The sequence below is a fragment of the Ambystoma mexicanum genome, chromosome 3q (genome assembly GCF_040938575.1).
Source record: "Ambystoma mexicanum isolate Mex_15411 chromosome 3q, UKY_AmexF1_1, whole genome shotgun sequence".
In the NCBI taxonomy this organism is placed as follows: domain Eukaryota; kingdom Metazoa; phylum Chordata; class Amphibia; order Caudata; family Ambystomatidae; genus Ambystoma; species Ambystoma mexicanum.
In genome coordinates, this window is record NC_090926.1 from 1,105,552,554 (window position 1) to 1,105,575,483 (window position 22,930).

The 22,930-nt window shown below is 39.3% G+C and overlaps 11 non-coding genes across 11 annotated transcripts; all 11 read left to right on the forward strand.

Moving 5' to 3' along the window:
- The first annotated feature begins 1,097 nt into the window (after positions 1-1,097).
- Positions 1,098-1,170, forward strand: TRNAR-CCG (transfer RNA arginine (anticodon CCG)). The gene has a single exon. It is a non-coding gene; the product is annotated as a tRNA-Arg (tRNA).
- Positions 1,171-3,135: 1,965 nt separating this feature from the next.
- TRNAR-CCG (transfer RNA arginine (anticodon CCG)) lies at positions 3,136-3,208 on the forward strand. Its single transcript has one exon. It is a non-coding gene; the product is annotated as a tRNA-Arg (tRNA).
- A 1,967-nt stretch (positions 3,209-5,175) lies between these two features.
- On the forward strand, positions 5,176-5,248 carry TRNAR-CCG (transfer RNA arginine (anticodon CCG)). The gene has a single exon. It is a non-coding gene; the product is annotated as a tRNA-Arg (tRNA).
- Positions 5,249-7,213: 1,965 nt separating this feature from the next.
- TRNAR-CCG (transfer RNA arginine (anticodon CCG)) lies at positions 7,214-7,286 on the forward strand. Its single transcript has one exon. It is a non-coding gene; the product is annotated as a tRNA-Arg (tRNA).
- A 1,964-nt stretch (positions 7,287-9,250) lies between these two features.
- On the forward strand, positions 9,251-9,323 carry TRNAR-CCG (transfer RNA arginine (anticodon CCG)). The gene has a single exon. It is a non-coding gene; the product is annotated as a tRNA-Arg (tRNA).
- Positions 9,324-11,290: 1,967 nt separating this feature from the next.
- TRNAR-CCG (transfer RNA arginine (anticodon CCG)) lies at positions 11,291-11,363 on the forward strand. The gene has a single exon. It is a non-coding gene; the product is annotated as a tRNA-Arg (tRNA).
- A 1,965-nt stretch (positions 11,364-13,328) lies between these two features.
- TRNAW-CCA (transfer RNA tryptophan (anticodon CCA)) lies at positions 13,329-13,401 on the forward strand. Its single transcript has one exon. It is a non-coding gene; the product is annotated as a tRNA-Trp (tRNA).
- A 1,965-nt stretch (positions 13,402-15,366) lies between these two features.
- TRNAR-CCG (transfer RNA arginine (anticodon CCG)) lies at positions 15,367-15,439 on the forward strand. Its single transcript has one exon. It is a non-coding gene; the product is annotated as a tRNA-Arg (tRNA).
- Positions 15,440-17,404: 1,965 nt separating this feature from the next.
- Positions 17,405-17,477, forward strand: TRNAR-CCG (transfer RNA arginine (anticodon CCG)). Its single transcript has one exon. It is a non-coding gene; the product is annotated as a tRNA-Arg (tRNA).
- A 1,967-nt stretch (positions 17,478-19,444) lies between these two features.
- On the forward strand, positions 19,445-19,517 carry TRNAR-CCG (transfer RNA arginine (anticodon CCG)). The gene has a single exon. It is a non-coding gene; the product is annotated as a tRNA-Arg (tRNA).
- A 1,965-nt stretch (positions 19,518-21,482) lies between these two features.
- On the forward strand, positions 21,483-21,555 carry TRNAR-CCG (transfer RNA arginine (anticodon CCG)). The gene has a single exon. It is a non-coding gene; the product is annotated as a tRNA-Arg (tRNA).
- The last annotated feature ends 1,375 nt before the right edge of the window (positions 21,556-22,930 follow it).

Genomic DNA, 22,930 nt, shown 5'->3' on the forward strand with positions numbered 1-22,930 from the left:
TGATAAAACAGGAAGAAAAGTGATGAATTCAAATGTAATGCATTTTATTTAGAAAAGTCCACAAAAAATGCACCATTCAAAACTTGCAGTGAGTGATTAATAAGAGGATCTGAAACTATGTCAAAGGAAATGAATAGGTAAGACATGAAAATCACAAAAAATCTGGTGCTCAAGATGGATATTGTGTCAAGTGTCATGCCCATGAGACTCTGTGACACATGTTTCGGACAATATCTGGCTTCAACAGGTGAAGGATTACTTGAAAAGTCAAGCAAATTAGCAAGGATGTTCCAACCTAGAAGAGGGCATTGCAGTGTGAGGGCATCATAGAAGTCATCATTAGAGACAATGAATACATTATCACTAAGTCAATGACCTCCTAGTTATTATCTTTACCAAGTGGGTGGCCGTGAGACAGTGATCACCACAGATAGGAAGTCAGAGATGTCAGGTGAAATGAAAATATGCCAGGCAAGAAATCTAGTTTGTAGAAATCATCAATTTTTGAGACAGAGTAAGAAAAATGCTGGAACTCTAGAATAGTGTCCATAATGGAAAAATCTTACAGCAATTCTTAAATTTTGTAAAGTGCGAATGCCAAGAATATAACACACAGGGCATCGAATTTACGCATTTGACCAATCCAAAGCAGTTGCTAAGGATTGGTGCATGTCAGGACTATTTGTCCCTATTTTCAGTTCATCTTCATTTCCATCTGTAGAAAGTACCAGTATATACACATTTTTTAGAAGACAAAACATCAGAAGCCGAACTAAAAGCTATTTCAGTGCATATAAATCAAAATACTATAAATAAGGATGGCGAGGAGTAGCAACCACCGCACTGTATACTCTCTTCAATCAAAAGTGTTCAATATGAATTGCGGAAGGGTTTGTGTTGCAGGAGTTGTTCCTTTCTTTACCTTCGCTCACTGGACCATCATATGCAAGGTGTGTTTTCCAAACTCACAGACTTGCTTTACATGTTGACTGTGTTTTTTTCATGTTTTTGTTGTTTTTGCCATGGGGTGTTTATTCTGTGTGTGAATTGGTGTTCAGATGGTCTATTATGGTCAGATCAGTGCTTTTCCATCAAGTGGCCCTGTGGCCTAATGGATAAGGCATCAGCCTCCGAAGCTGGGAATTGTGGGTTCAAGTCCCACCTGGGTCGTCAATTATTTTTAATTTTGATCTTAATTAAATATGAACGAATTTCAACATATATTAACATAAAGATGATTAAAAGGTCTCATCAATGAAAATCATCACACTCATTTCATTCACCTTGTCAATACTGATGTATTACCGCGACACTATGCAGTAAAGACACGTGAATCTTGTCCTGTCTTCATAGAGCTGCCTTGCAACTGTGACATATCACTTAATATTTTGCTTCTCAGGGAGTATAGCAGCAGAGAAACAGATACTGCTAATTCAATTCCTTATGAGGGCCCCAGCATTTAAGATGTTACTCTTAAGTGAGCTCCCCTGTAGCCACCAATTGCTGAAAAGTGTCTTCCTCAGGTGCCATCTCAACTGTGAAGAGAATCCTCCTAAGCTAGCCTCCTTGCAGTGACATGGCACTGAGAATCATTTTCCTCAGTGAGAATCTCTGCAGTGAAAAAGTTTCTCTTAAGGGATTGTCTCTGTCGTGGAATGTTACAGGAAGTCCTCTTGGTTGGGTAGTGTCCCTGGATTGTAGATCATCCTTTTATAGAGCTGCACTGCACTCACATGTTACTGAACAGCACCTTCCTCTGCAAGAATACTAGCATTAGAAAATATAGTCTTATGAGAATGAAGCCTGCTGTAAGAGCACCCGAATTAGCCCTATTGCCAGTGTCTCTGCAGAAAGTGGACACTGAGTTGAAACTACTTTCTTGAATTGATTGCACAGTTAAGTACCCTTGTTGCTCGGCACTGTTGCCATTATGGAATCGGAGCAATTGAGAAAGACAACGGTCCGTACTGTAGAATAGAATCCTGTTGTGCTCTTTTTAGTGACCAATCGACACTAGTGTACTAGGAATACATAAACATGATAAAACCGGAAGAAAAGTGATGAATTCAAATGTAATGCATTTTATTTAGAAAAGTCCACAAAACCTGCACCATTCAAAACTTGCAGTGAGTGATTAATAAGAGGATCTGAAACTATGTCAAAGGAAATGAATAGGTAAGACATGAAAATCACAAAAAATCTGGTGCTCAAGATGGATATTGTGTCAAGTGTCATGCCCATGAGACTCTGTGACACATGTTTTGGAAAATATCTGGCTTCAACAGGTGAAGGATTACTTGAAAAGTCAAGCAAGTTAGCAAGGATGTTCCAACCTAGAAGAGGGCATTGCAGTGTGAGGGCATCATAGAAGTCATCATTAGAGACAATGAATACATTATCACTAAGTCAATGACCTCCTAGTTATTATCTTTACCAAGTGGGTGGCCGTGAGACAGTGATCACCACAGATAGGAAGTCAGAGATGTCAGGTGAAATGAAAATATGCCAGGCAAGAAATCTAGTTTGTAGAAATCATCAATTTTTGAGACAGAGTAAGAAAAATGCTGGAACTCTAGAATAGTGTCCATAATGGAAAAATCTTACAGCAATTCTTAAATTTTGTAAAGTGCGAATGCCAAGAATATAACACACAGTGCATCGAATTTACGCATTTGGCCAATCCAAAGCAGTTGCTAAGGATTGGTGCATGTCAGGACTATTTGTCCCTATTTTGAGTTCATCTTCATTTCCATCTGTAGAAAGTACCAGTATATACACATTTTTTAGAAGACAAAACATCAGAAGCCGAACTAAAAGCTATTTCAGTGCATATAAATCAAAATACTATAAATAAGGATGGCGAGGAGTAGCAACCACCGCACTGTATACTCTCTTCAATCAAAAGTGTTCAATATGAATTGCGGAAGGGTTTGTGTTGCAGGAGTTGTTCCTTTCTTTACCTTCGCTCACTGGACCATCATATGCAAGGTGTGTTTTCCAAACTCACAGACTTGCTTTACATGTTGACTGTGTTTTTTTCATGTTCTTGTTGTTTTTGCCATGGGGTGTTTATTCTGTGTGTGAATTGGTGTTCAGATGGTCTATTATGGTCAGATCAGTGCTTTTCCATCAAGTGGCCCTGTGGCCTAATGGATAAGGCATCACCCTCCGAAGCTGGGGATTGTGGGTTCAAGTCCCACCTGGGTCGTCAATTATTTTTAATTTTGATCTTAATTAAATATGAACGAATTTCAACATATATTAACATAAAGATGATTAAAAGGTCTCATCAATGAAAATCATCACACTCATTTCATTCACCTTGTCAATACTGATGTATTACCGCGACACTATGCAGTAAAGACACGTGAATCTTGTCCTGTCTTCATAGAGCTGCCTTGCAACTGTGACATATCACTTAATATTTTGCTTCTCAGGGAGTATAGCAGCAGAGAAACATATACTGCTCATTCAATTCCTTATGAGGGCCCCAGCATTTAAGATGTTACTCTTAAGTGAGCTCCCCTGTAGCCACCAATTGCTGAAAAGTGTCTTCCTCAGGTGCCATCTCAACTGTGAAGAGAATCCTCCTAAGCTAGCCTCCTTGCAGTGACATGGCACTGAGAATCATTTTCCTCAGTGAGAATCTCTGCAGTGAAAAAGTTTCTCTTAAGGGATTGTCTCTGTCGTGGAATGTTACAGGAAGTCCTCTTGGTTGGGTAGTGTCCCTGGTTTGTAGATCATCCTTTTATAGAGCTGCACTGCACTCACATGTTACTGAACAGCACCTTCCTCTGCAAGAATACTAGCAGTAGAAAATATAGTCTTATGAGAATGAAGCCCGCTGTAAGAGCACCCGAAATAGCCCTACTGCCAGTGTCTCTGCAGAAAGTGGACACTGAGTTGAAACTACTTTCTTGAATTGATTGCACAGTTAAGTACCCTTGTTGCTCGGCACTGTTGCCATTATGGAATCGGAGCGATTGAGAAAGACAACGGTCCGTACTGTAGAATAGAATCCTGTTGTGCTCTTTTTAGTGACCAATCGACACCAGTGTACCAGGAATACATAAACATGATAAAACAGGAAGAAAAGTGATGAATTCAAATGTAATGCATTTTATTTAGAAAAGTCCACAAAACCTGCACCATTCAAAACTTGCAGTGAGTGATTAATAAGAGGATCTGAAACTATGTCAAAGGAAATGAATAGGTAAGACATGAAAATCACAAAAAATCTGGTGCTCAAGATGGATATTGTGTCAAGTGTCATGCCCATGAGACTCTGTGACACATGTTTCGGAAAATATCTGGCTTCAACAGGTGAAGGATTACTTGAAAAGTCAAGCAAGTTAGCAAGGATGTTCCAACCTAGAAGAGGGCATTGCAGTGTGAGGGCATCATAGAAGTCATCATTAGAGACAATGAATACATTATCACTAAGTCAATGACCTCCTAGTTATTATCTTTACCAAGTGGGTGGCCGTGAGACAGTGATCACCACAGATAGGAAGTCAGAGATGTCAGGTGAAATGAAAATATGCCAGGCAAGAAATCTAGTTTGTAGAAATCATCAATTTTTGAGACAGAGTAAGAAAAATGCTGGAACTCTAGAATAGTGTCCATAATGGAAAAATCTTACAGCAATTCTTAAATTTTGTAAAGTGCGAATGCCAAGAATATAACACACAGTGCATCGAATTTACGCATTTGGCCAATCCAAAGCAGTTGCTAAGGATTGGTGTATGTCAGGACTATTTGTCCCTATTTTGAGTTCATCTTCATTTCCATCTATAGAAAGTACCAGTACATACAAATTTTTTAGAAGACAAAACATCAGAAGCCAAACTAAAAGCTATTTCAGTGCATATAAATCAAAATACTATAAATAAGGATGGCGAGGAGTAGCAACCACCGCACTGTATACTCTCTTCAATCAAAAGTGTTCAATATGAATTGCGGAAGGGTTTGTGTTGCAGGAGTTGTTCCTTTCTTTACCTTCGCTCACTGGACCTTCATATGCAAGGTGTGTTTTCCAAACTCACAGACTTGCTCTACATGTTGACTGTGTTTTTTTTTCATGTTTTTGTTGTTTTTGCCATGGGGTGTTTATTCTGTGTTTGAATTGGTGTTCAGTTGGTCTATTATGGTCAGATCAGTGCTTTTCTATCAAGTGGCCCTGTGGCCTAATGGATAAGGCATCAGCCTCCGAAGCTGGGGATTGTGGGTTTAAGTCCCACCTGGGTCGTCAATTATTTTTAATTTTGATCTTAATTAAATATGAACGAATTTCAACATATATTAACATAAAGATGATTAAAAGGTCTCATCAATGAAAATCATCACACTCATTTCATTCACCTTGTCAATACTGATGTATTACCGCGACACTATGCAGTAAAGACACGTGAATCTTGTCCTGTCTTCATAGAGCTGCCTTGCAACTGTGACATATCACTTAATATTTTGCTTCTCAGGGAGTATAGCAGCAGAGAAACATATACTGCTCATTCAATTCCTTATGAGGGCCCCAGCATTTAAGATGTTACTCTTAAGTGAGCTCCCCTGTAGCCACCAATTGCTGAAAAGTGTCTTCCTCAGGTGCCATGTCAACTGTGAAGAGAATCCTCCTAAGCTAGCCTCCTTGCAGTGACATGTCACTGAGAATCATTTTCCTCAGTGAGAATCTCTGCAGTGAAAAAGTTTCTCTTAAGGGATTGTCTCTGTAGTGGAATGTTACAGGAAGTCCTCTTGGTTGGGTAGTGTCCCTGGATTGTAGATCATCCTTTTATAGAGCTGCACTGCACTCACATGTTACTGAACAGCACCTTCCTCTGCAAGAATACTAGCAGTAGAAAATATAGTCTTATGAGAATGAAGCCTGCTGTAAGAGCACCCGAATTAGCCCTATTGCCAGTGTCTCTGCAGAAAGTGGACACTGAGTTGAAACTACTTTCTTGAATTGATTGCACAGTTAAGTACCCTTGTTGCTCGGCACTGTTGCCATTATGGAATCGGAGCAATTGAGAAAGACAACGGTCCGTACTGTAGAATAGAATCCTGTTGTGATCTTTTTAGTGACCAATCGACACTAGTGTACTAGGAATACATAAACATGATAAAACCGGAAGAAAAGTGATGAATTCAAATGTAATGCATTTTATTTAGAAAAGTCCACAAAACCTGCACCATTCAAAACTTGCAGTGAGTGATTAATAAGAGGATCTGAAACTATGTCAAAGGAAATGAATAGGTAAGACATGAAAATCACAAAAAATCTGGTGCTCAAGATGGATATTGTGTCAAGTGTCATGCCCATGAGACTCTGTGACACATGTTTCGGAAAATATCTGGCTTCAACAGGTGAAGGATTACTTGAAAAGTCAAGCAAATTAGCAAGGATGTTCCAACCTAGAAGAGGGCATTGCAGTGTGAGGGCATCATAGAAGTCATCATTAGAGACAATGAATACATTATCACTAAGTCAATGACCTCCTAGTTATTATCTTTACCAAGTGGGTGGCCGTGAGACAGTGATCACCACAGATAGGAAGTCAGAGATGTCAGGTGAAATGAAAATATGCCAGGCAAGAAATCTAGTTTGTAGAAATCATCAATTTTTGAGACAGAGTAAGAAAAATGCTGGAACTCTAGAATAGTGTCCATAATGGAAAAATCTTACAGCAATTCTTAAATTTTGTAAAGTGCGAATGCCAAGAATATAACACACAGTGCATCGAATTTACGCATTTGGCCAATCCAAAGCAGTTGCTAAGGATTGGTGCATGTCAGGACTATTTGTCCCTATTTTGAGTTCATCTTCATTTCCATCTGTAGAAAGTACCAGTATATACACATTTTTTAGAAGACAAAACATCAGAAGCCGAACTAAAAGCTATTTCAGTGCATATAAATCAAAATGCTATAAATAAGGATGGCGAGGAGTAGCAACCACCGCACTGTATACTCTCTTCAATCAAAAGTGTTCAATATGAATTGCGGAAGGGTTTGTGTTGCAGGAGTTGTTCCTTTCTTTACCTTCGCTCACTGGACCATCATATGCAAGGTGTGTTTTCCAAACTCACAGACTTGCTTTACATGTTGACTGTGTTTTTTTCATGTTTTTGTTGTTTTTGCCATGGGGTGTTTATTCTGTGTGTGAATTGGTGTTCAGCTGGTCTATTATGGTCAGATCAGTGCATTTCCATCAAGTGGCCCTGTGGCCTAATGGATAAGGCATCAGCCTCCGAAGCTGGGGATTGTGGGTTCAAGTCCCACCTGGGTCGTCAATTATTTTTAATTTTGATCTTAATTAAATATGAACGAATTTCAACATATATTAACATAAAGATGATTAAAAGGTCTCATCAATGAAAATCATCACACTCATTTCATTCACCTTGTCAATACTGATGTATTACCGCAACACTATGCAGTAAAGACACGTGAATCTTGTCCTGTCTTCATAGAGCCGCCTTGCAACTGTGACATATCACTTAATATTTTGCTTCTCAGGGAGTATAGCAGCAGAGAAATATATACTGCTCATTCAATTCCTTATGAGGGCCCCAGCATTTAAGATGTTACTCTTAAGTGAGCTCCCCTGTAGCCACCAATTGCTGAAAAGTGTCTTCCTCAGGTGCCATCTCAACTGTGAAGAGAATCCTCCTAAGCTAGCCTCCTTGCAGTGACATGGCACTGAGAATCATTTTCCTCAGTGAGAATCTCTGCAGTGAAAAAGTTTCTCTTAAGGGATTGTCTCTGTCGTGGAATGTTACAGGAAGTCCTCTTGGTTGGGTAGTGTCCCTGGATTGTAGATCATCCTTTTATAGAGCTGCACTGCACTCACATGTTACTGAACAGCACCTTCCTCTGCAAGAATACTAGCAGTAGAAAATATAGTCTTATGAGAATGAAGCCTGCTGTAAGAGCACCCGAAATAGCCCTATTGCCAGGGTCTCTGCAGAAAGTGGACACTGAGTTGAAACTACTTTCTTGAATTGATTGCACAGTTAAGTACACTTGTTGCTCGGCACTGTTGCCATTATGGAATCGGAGCAATTGAGAAAGACAACGGTCCGTACTGTAGAATAGAATCCTGTTGTGCTCTTTTTAGTGACCAATCGACACCAGTGTACCAGGAATACATAAACATGATAAAACAGGAAGAAAAGTGATGAATTCAAATGTAATGCATTTTATTTAGAAAAGTCCGCAAAAAATGCACCATTCAAAACTTGCAGTGAGTGATTAATAAGAGGATCTGAAACTATGTCAAACAAATGAATAGGTAAGACATGAAAATCACAAAAAATCTGGTGCTCAAGATGGATATTGTGTCAAGTGTCATGCCCATGAGACTCTGTGACACATGTTTCGGAAAATATCTGGCTTCAACAGGTGAAGGATTACTTGAAAAGTCACGCAAATTAGCAAGGATGTTCCAACCTAGAAGAGGGCATTGCAGTGTGAGGGCATCATAGAAGTCATCATTAGAGACAATGAATACATTATCACTAAGTCAATGACCTCCTAGTTATTATCTTTACCAAGTGGGTGGCCGTGAGACAGTGATCACCACAGATAGGAAGTCAGAGATGTCAGGTGAAATGAAAATATGCCAGGCAAGAAATCTAGTTTGTAGAAATCATCAATTTTTGAGACAGAGTAAGAAAAATGCTGGAACTCTAGAATAGTGTCCATAATGGAAAAATCTTACAGCAATTCTTAAATTTTGTAAAGTGCGAATGCCAAGAATATAACACACAGTGCATCGAATTTACGCATTTGGCCAATCCAAAGCAGTTGCTAAGGATTGGTGCATGTCAGGACTATTTGTCCCTATTTTGAGTTCATCTTCATTTCCATCTGTAGAAAGTACCAGTATATACACATTTTTTAGAAGACAAAACATCAGAAGCCGAACTAAAAGCTATTTCAGTGCATATAAATCAAAATACTATAAATAAGGATGGCGAGGAGTAGCAACCACCGCACTGTATACTCTCTTCAATCAAAAGTGTTCAATATGAATTGCGGAAGGGTTTGTGTTGCAGGAGTTGTTCCTTTCTTTACCTTCGCTCACTGGACCATCATATGCAAGGTGTGTTTTCCAAACTCACAGACTTGCTTTACATGTTGACTGTGTTTTTTTCATGTTCTTGTTGTTTTTGCCATGGGGTGTTTATTCTGTGTGTGAATTGGTGTTCAGCTGGTCTATTATGGTCAGATCAGTGCTTTTCCATCAAGTGGCCCTGTGGCCTAATGGATAAGGCATCACCCTCCGAAGCTGGGGATTGTGGGTTCAAGTCCCACCTGGGTCGTCAATTATTTTTAATTTTGATCTTAATTAAATATGAACGAATTTCAACATATATTAACATAAAGATGATTAAAAGGTCTCATCAATGAAAATCATCACACTCATTTCATTCACCTTGTCAATACTGATGTATTACCGCGACACTATGCAGTAAAGACACGTGAATCTTGTCCTGTCTTCATAGAGCTGCCTTGCAACTGTGACATATCACTTAATATTTTGCTTCTCAGGGAGTATAGCAGCAGAGAAACATATACTGCTCATTCAATTCCTTATGAGGGCCCCAGCATTTAAGATGTTACTCTTAAGTGAGCTCCCCTGTAGCCACCAATTGCTGAAAAGTGTCTTCCTCAGGTGCCATCTCAACTGTGAAGAGAATCCTCCTAAGCTAGCCTCCTTGCAGTGACATGGCACTGAGAATCATTTTCCTCAGTGAGAATCTCTGCAGTGAAAAAGTTTCTCTTAAGGGATTGTCTCTGTCGTGGAATGTTACAGGAAGTCCTCTTGGTTGGGTAGTGTCCCTGGTTTGTAGATCATCCTTTTATAGAGCTGCACTGCACTCACATGTTACTGAACAGCACCTTCCTCTGCAAGAATACTAGCAGTAGAAAATATAGTCTTATGAGAATGAAGCCCGCTGTAAGAGCACCCGAAATAGCCCTACTGCCAGTGTCTCTGCAGAAAGTGGACACTGAGTTGAAACTACTTTCTTGAATTGATTGCACAGTTAAGTACCCTTGTTGCTCGGCACTGTTGCCATTATGGAATCGGAGCGATTGAGAAAGACAACGGTCCGTACTGTAGAATAGAATCCTGTTGTGCTCTTTTTAGTGACCAATCGACACCATTGTACCAGGAATACATAAACATGATAAAACAGGAAGAAAAGTGATGAATTCAAATGTAATGCATTTTATTTAGAAAAGTCCACAAAACCTGCACCATTCAAAACTTGCAGTGAGTGATTAATAAGAGGATCTGAAACTATGTCAAAGGAAATGAATAGGTAAGACATGAAAATCACAAAAAATCTGGTGCTCAAGATGGATATTGTGTCAAGTGTCATGCCCATGAGACTCTGTGACACATGTTTCGGAAAATATCTGGCTTCAACAGGTGAAGGATTACTTGAAAAGTCAAGCAAGTTAGCAAGGATGTTCCAACCTAGAAGAGGGCATTGCAGTGTGAGGGCATCATAGAAGTCATCATTAGAGACAATGAATACATTATCACTAAGTCAATGACCTCCTAGTTATTATCTTTACCAAGTGGGTGGCCGTGAGACAGTGATCACCACAGATAGGAAGTCAGAGATGTCAGGTGAAATGAAAATATGCCAGGCAAGAAATCTAGTTTGTAGAAATCATCAATTTTTGAGACAGAGTAAGAAAAATGCTGGAACTCTAGAATAGTGTCCATAATGGAAAAATCTTACAGCAATTCTTAAATTTTGTAAAGTGCGAATGCCAAGAATATAACACACAGTGCATCGAATTTACGCATTTGGCCAATCCAAAGCAGTTGCTAAGGATTGGTGTATGTCAGGACTATTTGTCCCTATTTTGAGTTCATCTTCATTTCCATCTATAGAAAGTACCAGTACATACAAATTTTTTAGAAGACAAAACATCAGAAGCCAAACTAAAAGCTATTTCAGTGCATATAAATCAAAATACTATAAATAAGGATGGCGAGGAGTAGCAACCACCGCACTGTATACTCTCTTCAATCAAAAGTGTTCAATATGAATTGCGGAAGGGTTTGTGTTGCAGGAGTTGTTCCTTTCTTTACCTTCGCTCACTGGACCTTCATATGCAAGGTGTGTTTTCCAAACTCACAGACTTGCTCTACATGTTGACTGTGTTTTTTTTTCATGTTTTTGTTGTTTTTGCCATGGGGTGTTTATTCTGTGTTTGAATTGGTGTTCAGTTGGTCTATTATGGTCAGATCAGTGCTTTTCTATCAAGTGGCCCTGTGGCCTAATGGATAAGGCATCAGCCTCCGAAGCTGGGGATTGTGGGTTTAAGTCCCACCTGGGTCGTCAATTATTTTTAATTTTGATCTTAATTAAATATGAACGAATTTCAACATATATTAACATAAAGATGATTAAAAGGTCTCATCAATGAAAATCATCACACTCATTTCATTCACCTTGTCAATACTGATGTATTACCGCGACACTATGCAGTAAAGACACGTGAATCTTGTCCTGTCTTCATAGAGCTGCCTTGCAACTGTGACATATCACTTAATATTTTGCTTCTCAGGGAGTATAGCAGCAGAGAAACATATACTGCTCATTCAATTCCTTATGAGGGCCCCAGCATTTAAGATGTTACTCTTAAGTGAGCTCCCCTGTAGCCACCAATTGCTGAAAAGTGTCTTCCTCAGGTGCCATGTCAACTGTGAAGAGAATCCTCCTAAGCTAGCCTCCTTGCAGTGACATGTCACTGAGAATCATTTTCCTCAGTGAGAATCTCTGCAGTGAAAAAGTTTCTCTTAAGGGATTGTCTCTGTAGTGGAATGTTACAGGAAGTCCTCTTGGTTGGGTAGTGTCCCTGGATTGTAGATCATCCTTTTATAGAGCTGCACTGCACTCACATGTTACTGAACAGCACCTTCCTCTGCAAGAATACTAGCAGTAGAAAATATAGTCTTATGAGAATGAAGCCTGCTGTAAGAGCACCCGAATTAGCCCTATTGCCAGTGTCTCTGCAGAAAGTGGACACTGAGTTGAAACTACTTTCTTGAATTGATTGCACAGTTAAGTACCCTTGTTGCTCGGCACTGTTGCCATTATGGAATCGGAGCAATTGAGAAAGACAACGGTCCGTACTGTAGAATAGAATCCTGTTGTGATCTTTTTAGTGACCAATCGACACTAGTGTACTAGGAATACATAAACATGATAAAACCGGAAGAAAAGTGATGAATTCAAATGTAATGCATTTTATTTAGAAAAGTCCACAAAACCTGCACCATTCAAAACTTGCAGTGAGTGATTAATAAGAGGATCTGAAACTATGTCAAAGGAAATGAATAGGTAAGACATGAAAATCACAAAAAATCTGGTGCTCAAGATGGATATTGTGTCAAGTGTCATGCCCATGAGACTCTGTGACACATGTTTCGGAAAATATCTGGCTTCAACAGGTGAAGGATTACTTGAAAAGTCAAGCAAATTAGCAAGGATGTTCCAACCTAGAAGAGGGCATTGCAGTGTGAGGGCATCATAGAAGTCATCATTAGAGACAATGAATACATTATCACTAAGTCAATGACCTCCTAGTTATTATCTTTACCAAGTGGGTGGCCGTGAGACAGTGATCACCACAGATAGGAAGTCAGAGATGTCAGGTGAAATGAAAATATGCCAGGCAAGAAATCTAGTTTGTAGAAATCATCAATTTTTGAGACAGAGTAAGAAAAATGCTGGAACTCTAGAATAGTGTCCATAATGGAAAAATCTTACAGCAATTCTTAAATTTTGTAAAGTGCGAATGCCAAGAATATAACACACAGTGCATCGAATTTACGCATTTGGCCAATCCAAAGCAGTTGCTAAGGATTGGTGCATGTCAGGACTATTTGTCCCTATTTTGAGTTCATCTTCATTTCCATCTGTAGAAAGTACCAGTATATACACATTTTTTAGAAGACAAAACATCAGAAGCCGAACTAAAAGCTATTTCAGTGCATATAAATCAAAATACTATAAATAAGGATGGCGAGGAGTAGCAACCACCGCACTGTATACTCTCTTCAATCAAAAGTGTTCAATATGAATTGCGGAAGGGTTTGTGTTGCAGGAGTTGTTCCTTTCTTTACCTTCGCTCACTGGACCATCATATGCAAGGTGTGTTTTCCAAACTCACAGACTTGCTTTACATGTTGACTGTGTTTTTTTCATGTTTTTGTTGTTTTTGCCATGGGGTGTTTATTCTGTGTGTGAATTGGTGTTCAGATGGTCTATTATGGTCAGATCAGTGCTTTTCCATCAAGTGGCCCTGTGGCCTAATGGATAAGGCATCAGCCTCCAAAGCTGGGGATTGTGGGTTCAAGTCCCACCTGGGTCGTCAATTATTTTTAATTTTGATCTTAATTAAATATGAACGAATTTCAACATATATTAACATAAAGATGATTAAAAGGTCTAATCAATGAAAATCATCACACTCATTTCATACACCTTGTCAATACTGATGTATTACCGCGACACTATGCAGTAAAGACACGTGAATCTTGTCCTGTCTTCATAGAGCTGCCTTGCAACTGTGACATATCACTTAATATTTTGCTTCTCAGGGAGTATAGCAGCAGAGAAACATATACTGCTCATTCAATTCCTTATGAGGGCCCCAGCATTTAAGATGTTACTCTTAAGTGAGCTCCCCTGTAGCCACCAATTGCTGAAAAGTGTCTTCCTCAGGTGCCATCTCAACTGTGAAGAGAATCCTCCTAAGCTAGCCTCCTTGCAGTGACATGGCACTGAGAATCATTTTCCTCAGTGAGAATCTCTGCAGTGAAAAAGTTTCTCTTAAGGGATTGTCTCTGTCGTGGAATGTTACAGGAAGTCCTCTTGGTTGGGTAGTGTCCCTGGATTGTAGATCATCCTTTTATAGAGCTGCACTGCACTCACATGTTACTGAACAGCACCTTCCTCTGCAAGAATACTAGCAGTAGAAAATATAGTCTTATGAGAATGAAGCCCGCTGTAAGAGCACCCGAAATAGCCCTACTGCCAGTGTCTCTGCAGAAAGTGGACACTGAGTTGAAACTACTTTCTTGAATTGATTGCACAGTTAAGTACACTTGTTGCTCGGCACTGTTGCCATTATGGAATCGGAGCAATTGAGAAAGACAATGGTCCGTACTGTAGAATAGAATCCTGTTGTGCTCTTTTTAGTGACCAATCGACACCAGTGTACCAGGAATACATAAACATGATAAAACAGGAAGAAAAGTGATGAATTCAAATGTAATGCATTTTATTTAGAAAAGTCCACAAAAAATGCACCATTCAAAACTTGCAGTGAGTGATTAATAAGAGGATCTGAAACTATGTCAAAGGAAATGAATAGGTAAGACATGAAAATCACAAAAAATCTGGTGCTCAAGATGGATATTGTGTCAAGTGTCATGCCCATGAGACTCTGTGACACATGTTTCGGACAATATCTGGCTTCAACAGGTGAAGGATTACTTGAAAAGTCAAGCAAATTAGCAAGGATGTTCCAACCTAGAAGAGGGCATTGCAGTGTGAGGGCATCATAGAAGTCATCATTAGAGACAATGAATACATTATCACTAAGTCAATGACCTCCTAGTTATTATCTTTACCAAGTGGGTGGCCGTGAGACAGTGATCACCACAGATAGGAAGTCAGAGATGTCAGGTGAAATGAAAATATGCCAGGCAAGAAATCTAGTTTGTAGAAATCATCAATTTTTGAGACAGAGTAAGAAAAATGCTGGAACTCTAGAATAGTGTCCATAATGGAAAAATCTTACAGCAATTCTTAAATTTTGTAAAGTGCGAATGCCAAGAATATAACACACAGGGCATCGAATTTACGCATTTGACCAATCCAAAGCAGTTGCTAAGGATTGGTGCATGTCAGGACTATTTGTCCCTATTTTCAGTTCATCTTCATTTCCATCTGTAGAAAGTACCAGTATATACACATTTTTTAGAAGACAAAACATCAGAAGCCGAACTAAAAGCTATTTCAGTGCATATAAATCAAAATACTATAAATAAGGATGGCGAGGAGTAGCAACCACCGCACTGTATACTCTCTTCAATCAAAAGTGTTCAATATGAATTGCGGAAGGGTTTGTGTTGCAGGAGTTGTTCCTTTCTTTACCTTCGCTCACTGGACCATCATATGCAAGGTGTGTTTTCCAAACTCACAGACTTGCTTTACATGTTGACTGTGTTTTTTTCATGTTTTTGTTGTTTTTGCCATGGGGTGTTTATTCTGTGTGTGAATTGGTGTTCAGATGGTCTATTATGGTCAGATCAGTGCTTTTCCATCAAGTGGCCCTGTGGCCTAATGGATAAGGCATCAGCCTCCGAAGCTGGGAATTGTGGGTTCAAGTCCCACCTGGGTCGTCAATTATTTTTAATTTTGATCTTAATTAAATATGAACGAATTTCAACATATATTAACATAAAGATGATTAAAAGGTCTCATCAATGAAAATCATCACACTCATTTCATTCACCTTGTCAATACTGATGTATTACCGCGACACTATGCAGTAAAGACACGTGAATCTTGTCCTGTCTTCATAGAGCTGCCTTGCAACTGTGACATATCACTTAATATTTTGCTTCTCAGGGAGTATAGCAGCAGAGAAACAGATACTGCTAATTCAATTCCTTATGAGGGCCCCAGCATTTAAGATGTTACTCTTAAGTGAGCTCCCCTGTAGCCACCAATTGCTGAAAAGTGTCTTCCTCAGGTGCCATCTCAACTGTGAAGAGAATCCTCCTAAGCTAGCCTCCTTGCAGTGACATGGCACTGAGAATCATTTTCCTCAGTGAGAATCTCTGCAGTGAAAAAGTTTCTCTTAAGGGATTGTCTCTGTCGTGGAATGTTACAGGAAGTCCTCTTGGTTGGGTAGTGTCCCTGGATTGTAGATCATCCTTTTATAGAGCTGCACTGCACTCACATGTTACTGAACAGCACCTTCCTCTGCAAGAATACTAGCATTAGAAAATATAGTCTTATGAGAATGAAGCCTGCTGTAAGAGCACCCGAATTAGCCCTATTGCCAGTGTCTCTGCAGAAAGTGGACACTGAGTTGAAACTACTTTCTTGAATTGATTGCACAGTTAAGTACCCTTGTTGCTCGGCACTGTTGCCATTATGGAATCGGAGCAATTGAGAAAGACAACGGTCCGTACTGTAGAATAGAATCCTGTTGTGCTCTTTTTAGTGACCAATCGACACTAGTGTACTAGGAATACATAAACATGATAAAACCGGAAGAAAAGTGATGAATTCAAATGTAATGCATTTTATTTAGAAAAGTCCACAAAACCTGCACCATTCAAAACTTGCAGTGAGTGATTAATAAGAGGATCTGAAACTATGTCAAAGGAAATGAATAGGTAAGACATGAAAATCACAAAAAATCTGGTGCTCAAGATGGATATTGTGTCAAGTGTCATGCCCATGAGACTCTGTGACACATGTTTTGGAAAATATCTGGCTTCAACAGGTGAAGGATTACTTGAAAAGTCAAGCAAGTTAGCAAGGATGTTCCAACCTAGAAGAGGGCATTGCAGTGTGAGGGCATCATAAAAGTCATCATTAGAGACAATGAATACATTATCACTAAGTCAATGACCTCCTAGTTATTATCTTTACCAAGTGGGTGGCCGTGAGACAGTGATCACCACAGATAGGAAGTCAGAGATGTCAGGTGAAATGAAAATATGCCAGGCAAGAAATCTAGTTTGTAGAAATCATCAATTTTTGAGACAGAGTAAGAAAAATGCTGGAACTCTAGAATAGTGTCCATAATGGAAAAATCTTACAGCAATTCTTAAATTTTGTAAAGTGCGAATGCCAAGAATATAACACACAGTGCATCGAATTTACGCATTTGGCCAATCCAAAGCAGTTGCTAAGGATTGGTGCATGTCAGGACTATTTGTCCCTATTTTGAGTTCATCTTCATTTCCATCTGTAGAAAGTACCAGTATATACACATTTTTTAGAAGACAAAACATCAGAAGCCGAACTAAAAGCTATTTCAGTGCATATAAATCAAAATACTATAAATAAGGATGGCGAGGAGTAGCAACCACCGCACTGTATACTCTCTTCAATCAAAAGTGTTCAATATGAATTGCGGAAGGGTTTGTGTTGCAGGAGTTGTTCCTTTCTTTACCTTCGCTCACTGGACCATCATATGCAAGGTGTGTTTTCCAAACTCACAGACTTGCTTTACATGTTGACTGTGTTTTTTTCATGTTCTTGTTGTTTTTGCCATGGGGTGTTTATTCTGTGTGTGAATTGGTGTTCAGATGGTCTATTATGGTCAGATCAGTGCTTTTCCATCAAGTGGCCCTGTGGCCTAATGGATAAGGCATCACCCTCCGAAGCTGGGGATTGTGGGTTCAAGTCCCACCTGGGTCGTCAATTATTTTTAATTTTGATCTTAATTAAATATGAACGAATTTCAACATATATTAACATAAAGATGATTAAAAGGTCTCATCAATGAAAATCATCACACTCATTTCATTCACCTTGTCAATACTGATGTATTACCGCGACACTATGCAGTAAAGACACGTGAATCTTGTCCTGTCTTCATAGAGCTGCCTTGCAACTGTGACATATCACTTAATATTTTGCTTCTCAGGGAGTATAGCAGCAGAGAAACATATACTGCTCATTCAATTCCTTATGAGGGCCCCAGCATTTAAGATGTTACTCTTAAGTGAGCTCCCCTGTAGCCACCAATTGCTGAAAAGTGTCTTCCTCAGGTGCCATCTCAACTGTGAAGAGAATCCTCCTAAGCTAGCCTCCTTGCAGTGACATGGCACTGAGAATCATTTTCCTCAGTGAGAATCTCTGCAGTGAAAAAGTTTCTCTTAAGGGATTGTCTCTGTCGTGGAATGTTACAGGAAGTCCTCTTGGTTGGGTAGTGTCCCTGGTTTGTAGATCATCCTTTTATAGAGCTGCACTGCACTCACATGTTACTGAACAGCACCTTCCTCTGCAAGAATACTAGCAGTAGAAAATATAGTCTTATGAGAATGAAGCCCGCTGTAAGAGCACCCGAAATAGCCCTACTGCCAGTGTCTCTGCAGAAAGTGGACACTGAGTTGAAACTACTTTCTTGAATTGATTGCACAGTTAAGTACCCTTGTTGCTCGGCACTGTTGCCATTATGGAATCGGAGCGATTGAGAAAGACAACGGTCCGTACTGTAGAATAGAATCCTGTTGTGCTCTTTTTAGTGACCAATCGACACCAGTGTACCAGGAATACATAAACATGATAAAACAGGAAGAAAAGTGATGAATTCAAATGTAATGCATTTTATTTAGAAAAGTCCACAAAACCTGCACCATTCAAAACTTGCAGTGAGTGATTAATAAGAGGATCTGAAACTATGTCAAAGGAAATGAATAGGTAAGACATGAAAATCACAAAAAATCTGGTGCTCAAGATGGATATTGTGTCAAGTGTCATGCCCATGAGACTCTGTGACACATGTTTCGGAAAATATCTGGCTTCAACAGGTGAAGGATTACTTGAAAAGTCAAGCAAGTTAGCAAGGATGTTCCAACCTAGAAGAGGGCATTGCAGTGTGAGGGCATCATAGAAGTCATCATTAGAGACAATGAATACATTATCACTAAGTCAATGACCTCCTAGTTATTATCTTTACCAAGTGGGTGGCCGTGAGACAGTGATCACCACAGATAGGAAGTCAGAGATGTCAGGTGAAATGAAAATATGCCAGGCAAGAAATCTAGTTTGTAGAAATCATCAATTTTTGAGACAGAGTAAGAAAAATGCTGGAACTCTAGAATAGTGTCCATAATGGAAAAATCTTACAGCAATTCTTAAATTTTGTAAAGTGCGAATGCCAAGAATATAACACACAGTGCATCGAATTTACGCATTTGGCCAATCCAAAGCAGTTGCTAAGGATTGGTGTATGTCAGGACTATTTGTCCCTATTTTGAGTTCATCTTCATTTCCATCTATAGAAAGTACCAGTACATACAAATTTTTTAGAAGACAAAACATCAGAAGCCAAACTAAAAGCTATTTCAGTGCATATAAATCAAAATACTATAAATAAGGATGGCGAGGAGTAGCAACCACCGCACTGTATACTCTCTTCAATCAAAAGTGTTCAATATGAATTGCGGAAGGGTTTGTGTTGCAGGAGTTGTTCCTTTCTTTACCTTCGCTCACTGGACCTTCATATGCAAGGTGTGTTTTCCAAACTCACAGACTTGCTCTACATGTTGACTGTGTTTTTTTTTCATGTTTTTGTTGTTTTTGCCATGGGGTGTTTATTCTGTGTTTGAATTGGTGTTCAGTTGGTCTATTATGGTCAGATCAGTGCTTTTCTATCAAGTGGCCCTGTGGCCTAATGGATAAGGCATCAGCCTCCGAAGCTGGGGATTGTGGGTTTAAGTCCCACCTGGGTCGTCAATTATTTTTAATTTTGATCTTAATTAAATATGAACGAATTTCAACATATATTAACATAAAGATGATTAAAAGGTCTCATCAATGAAAATCATCACACTCATTTCATTCACCTTGTCAATACTGATGTATTACCGCGACACTATGCAGTAAAGACACGTGAATCTTGTCCTGTCTTCATAGAGCTGCCTTGCAACTGTGACATATCACTTAATATTTTGCTTCTCAGGGAGTATAGCAGCAGAGAAACATATACTGCTCATTCAATTCCTTATGAGGGCCCCAGCATTTAAGATGTTACTCTTAAGTGAGCTCCCCTGTAGCCACCAATTGCTGAAAAGTGTCTTCCTCAGGTGCCATGTCAACTGTGAAGAGAATCCTCCTAAGCTAGCCTCCTTGCAGTGACATGTCACTGAGAATCATTTTCCTCAGTGAGAATCTCTGCAGTGAAAAAGTTTCTCTTAAGGGATTGTCTCTGTAGTGGAATGTTACAGGAAGTCCTCTTGGTTGGGTAGTGTCCCTGGATTGTAGATCATCCTTTTATAGAGCTGCACTGCACTCACATGTTACTGAACAGCACCTTCCTCTGCAAGAATACTAGCAGTAGAAAATATAGTCTTATGAGAATGAAGCCTGCTGTAAGAGCACCCGAATTAGCCCTATTGCCAGTGTCTCTGCAGAAAGTGGACACTGAGTTGAAACTACTTTCTTGAATTGATTGCACAGTTAAGTACCCTTGTTGCTCGGCACTGTTGCCATTATGGAATCGGAGCAATTGAGAAAGACAACGGTCCGTACTGTAGAATAGAATCCTGTTGTGATCTTTTTAGTGACCAATCGACACTAGTGTACTAGGAATACATAAACATGATAAAACCGGAAGAAAAGTGATGAATTCAAATGTAATGCATTTTATTTAGAAAAGTCCACAAAACCTGCACCATTCAAAACTTGCAGTGAGTGATTAATAAGAGGATCTGAAACTATGTCAAAGGAAATGAATAGGTAAGACATGAAAATCACAAAAAATCTGGTGCTCAAGATGGATATTGTGTCAAGTGTCATGCCCATGAGACTCTGTGACACATGTTTCGGAAAATATCTGGCTTCAACAGGTGAAGGATTACTTGAAAAGTCAAGCAAATTAGCAAGGATGTTCCAACCTAGAAGAGGGCATTGCAGTGTGAGGGCATCATAGAAGTCATCATTAGAGACAATGAATACATTATCACTAAGTCAATGACCTCCTAGTTATTATCTTTACCAAGTGGGTGGCCGTGAGACAGTGATCACCACAGATAGGAAGTCAGAGATGTCAGGTGAAATGAAAATATGCCAGGCAAGAAATCTAGTTTGTAGAAATCATCAATTTTTGAGACAGAGTAAGAAAAATGCTGGAACTCTAGAATAGTGTCCATAATGGAAAAATCTTACAGCAATTCTTAAATTTTGTAAAGTGCGAATGCCAAGAATATAACACACAGTGCATCGAATTTACGCATTTGGCCAATCCAAAGCAGTTGCTAAGGATTGGTGCATGTCAGGACTATTTGTCCCTATTTTGAGTTCATCTTCATTTCCATCTGTAGAAAGTACCAGTATATACACATTTTTTAGAAGACAAAACATCAGAAGCCGAACTAAAAGCTATTTCAGTGCATATAAATCAAAATGCTATAAATAAGGATGGCGAGGAGTAGCAACCACCGCACTGTATACTCTCTTCAATCAAAAGTGTTCAATATGAATTGCGGAAGGGTTTGTGTTGCAGGAGTTGTTCCTTTCTTTACCTTCGCTCACTGGACCATCATATGCAAGGTGTGTTTTCCAAACTCACAGACTTGCTTTACATGTTGACTGTGTTTTTTTCATGTTTTTGTTGTTTTTGCCATGGGGTGTTTATTCTGTGTGTGAATTGGTGTTCAGCTGGTCTATTATGGTCAGATCAGTGCATTTCCATCAAGTGGCCCTGTGGCCTAATGGATAAGGCATCAGCCTCCGAAGCTGGGGATTGTGGGTTCAAGTCCCACCTGGGTCGTCAATTATTTTTAATTTTGATCTTAATTAAATATGAACGAATTTCAACATATATTAACATAAAGATGATTAAAAGGTCTCATCAATGAAAATCATCACACTCATTTCATTCACCTTGTCAATACTGATGTATTACCGCGACACTATGCAGTAAAGACACGTGAATCTTGTCCTGTCTTCATAGAGCCGCCTTGCAACTGTGACATATCACTTAATATTTTGCTTCTCAGGGAGTATAGCAGCAGAGAAATATATACTGCTCATTCAATTCCTTATGAGGGCCCCAGCATTTAAGATGTTACTCTTAAGTGAGCTCCCCTGTAGCCACCAATTGCTGAAAAGTGTCTTCCTCAGGTGCCATCTCAACTGTGAAGAGAATCCTTCTAAGCTAGCCTCCTTGCAGTGACATGGCACTGAGAATCATTTTCCTCAGTGAGAATCTCTGCAGTGAAAAAGTTTCTCTTAAGGGATTGTCTCTGTCGTGGAATGTTACAGGAAGTCCTCTTGGTTGGGTAGTGTCCCTGGATTGTAGATCATCCTTTTATAGAGCTGCACTGCACTCACATGTTACTGAACAGCACCTTCCTCTGCAAGAATACTAGCAGTAGAAAATATAGTCTTATGAGAATGAAGCCTGCTGTAAGAGCACCCGAAATAGCCCTATTGCCAGGGTCTCTGCAGAAAGTGGACACTGAGTTGAAACTACTTTCTTGAATTGATTGCACAGTTAAGTACACTTGTTGCTCGGCACTGTTGCCATTATGGAATCGGAGCAATTGAGAAAGACAACGGTCCGTACTGTAGAATAGAATCCTGTTGTGCTCTTTTTAGTGACCAATCGACACCAGTGTACCAGGAATACATAAACATGATAAAACAGGAAGAAAAGTGATGAATTCAAATGTAATGCATTTTATTTAGAAAAGTCCGCAAAAAATGCACCATTCAAAACTTGCAGTGAGTGATTAATAAGAGGATCTGAAACTATGTCAAAGGAAATGAATAGGTAAGACATGAAAATCACAAAAAATCTGGTGCTCAAGATGGATATTGTGTCAAGTGTCATGCCCATGAGACTCTGTGACACATGTTTCGGAAAATATCTGGCTTCAACAGGTGAAGGATTACTTGAAAAGTCACGCAAATTAGCAAGGATGTTCCAACCTAGAAGAGGGCATTGCAGTGTGAGGGCATCATAGAAGTCATCATTAGAGACAATGAATACATTATCACTAAGTCAATGACCTCCTAGTTATTATCTTTACCAAGTGGGTGGCCGTGAGACAGTGATCACCACAGATAGGAAGTCAGAGATGTCAGGTGAAATGAAAATATGCCAGGCAAGAAATCTAGTTTGTAGAAATCATCAATTTTTG